This window comes from Gadus chalcogrammus, chromosome 7 (genome assembly GCF_026213295.1).
Source record: "Gadus chalcogrammus isolate NIFS_2021 chromosome 7, NIFS_Gcha_1.0, whole genome shotgun sequence".
NCBI classification, from domain to species: Eukaryota; Metazoa; Chordata; class Actinopteri; order Gadiformes; family Gadidae; genus Gadus; species Gadus chalcogrammus.
This window is the reverse complement of record NC_079418.1, coordinates 15,166,813-15,169,312: the sequence shown is the minus strand read 5'-3', so window position 1 is coordinate 15,169,312 and position 2,500 is coordinate 15,166,813.

The following is a 2,500-nucleotide window of genomic DNA, read 5'->3' as shown; positions in this document are numbered from 1 at the left end:
ATTTGCACCATTCATGTCATTGCTCCTATTTGTACCAGTGGAGAACGCAAATACCAGACCAGTGATGTCATAATCCAACATATCTGTGTTCTTTTGGTGTGACCGAGAAGATGTTGAAGAATTGGAAGATTGTTGAAATGTTGAAGAAGTGTATTAAGCAGTGCTTTCTTAAACAGCAGACTGTGATGTTTCCCCTTTAATAAGCAGAGAGGGCTTTAGACATCGTGAGGATGACCACAGGTAGGTGAACATCGGGGATTGATCCTTTGCTCTGTTCCATTTTTATTGACTTTCTGTTGGCCAACAAGCCTGCTTCTGATTGGGCGGTTATTTAAAATCTGCCCCATCCATACACACAAGGCTTTTCAATTCTTGACCTATAATGCAACATTATATTAAAGTTACGCTGCAGTGGGAAATTATGGACACTTGCATATAGGAGAGGCTATTCTAGCCATCATTCTGGTGTACAGTTGTCACAGTGTCTGACTTGTCAGGACTTCTGTGAACATGGCAGGCTCCATCTTAATGCAAAGCCAAAACAAAAAGCAATAAGGAAGTTGGTTTTATGCTTTCATTCATCGTTTTATATTAAATGTCTTCTGATAATTACTACTGCGTAAATCAGTTTATAATACATGTTATTTTGTTTTTTAACTTTAAGGAGCTGTAGGTCAGAGTGAAGAGCCGTCATTTGAGTGTTAGTTGTTAGAAATTCCAAATCCATCTGTCAGCATTGAGTGAGGGAAATGCTCTGTGTGAATGTTCCTGTTTGACTGTGCGCCTGACTCTCTCTGACACTTTCTGGATTTTGAACACTCCTGACTCACTTCTGATCAGGGCATCTCTTCCCTGATAGGTTTGGGGGATCCTTCAATCCCAGTTGTGCACAGTGTCCCAGTAGCTCTGCCGCAGGGGAATGAATGCAACACATTTTGATAGTGGAAATGTCAGGAGGAAGGGGCGGGTTTGCTTTTTCAGGATTCCAAATATAACCGCATGCTGCATTTTCCCCTAGTGTCATATACATATTAAATCAAATCCGCCAACATTTATCATGAAAGAGGAGACCCTTTATTACTCTTCATGCAGATTGCAAAAAAATGTCGAGCCAGTCCGTCTGAACCCACTGCGGTGAGGAACCCAGTTCTGAACTCCCCAGTTCCCACCATGCTCTGAATGCATCACTGCAGGTGGTTGAACAGATACCTGCTGGGAAACATCCCCCCCGCCCCCACTCCCCGTCTACATGAAGATTACAATACCTCAATCACTATATGCACTACACTGCAGTGATACATTTAATCTGTCAAATTAGTTTCGGTGTAGAAAGTATGGCTTAAGAAGGCATCTGTGACAATAACGGGGATTGTTACAACGCACAGAAAATGTAATGCGTACATTTAAATGGATACACAAGTCAGCAAAGAAAGGAACAGCATGGAATGATTCCAATCATAACTGAAATACCAGAGAGGTTACAAATTGTAGTATTGAGCTTGTATTACTATATTATATTCACTGAAGAAACAGTGACCAAATGTCCTTCTTTGTGTTGTGATTAAAGTGATACAAGTTTATAATAAATGATACTGTGTATCAGTATGAAAACATAGAATTTCTGGCCTCTTCTATGAAATCAAACAGCAACTACAAAAACCAAAACAACACATTCACAATATATATAATTATTATCAATATCGTGATAACAAAACATTAACAGTATATTGAAAGTCAATGATTATAAATTTGATTCATTTCTTAGAAATATATTTTTCCGTCAGTATAAGTGCCTCTGATTGGAACAAGGTTTATTAACAAAATGATCTAGAACATATTTAGTTAAAAAAAATATCGAAACCAAATACAGCTTTGAATTTTGACTCACCTGTCAGACGTCATCTTGTCTAACGATGACCAGTGGAAACCGTGAGACTCACGCCACACACTTTTAATGTCATCAAAACCTAATAATCACAGTCTCTTTAATGGGATGCCTGCTTCTCACTCGCTTGCTGGAACATGAGCTCACAGATAGCAGGCTGCGTATTCAGAATAAATATGACACTATTTTACATATAATCATGGCAGAGCAATTATGGTAATGGGTCGCTGGTGTCACTTATCTCCATCTTCATGTTTACCCGATCCACATAGTTCTGTCATATTGTGATTTTTAAATCACCCCCTCACCCGCTCACTGCAACTGCTTCTCTCTCTTTATCTCTCACCCCTCGTTCTCCAATGATAATCTCCCTCTCTAATCATCCCTCTCTCCTCTCTATCTCCACCCATCTCTCCCTCTTCAACTGTCTCCATCCCTCTCTCAACCCATCTCCCTCTCTCTTCAACTGTCTCTCTTTCTCTCTCTCACACACACACACACACACACACACACACACACACACACACACACACACACACACACACACACACACACACACACACACACACACATACACACATACACACACAGAACCACACACACGCACACACACAC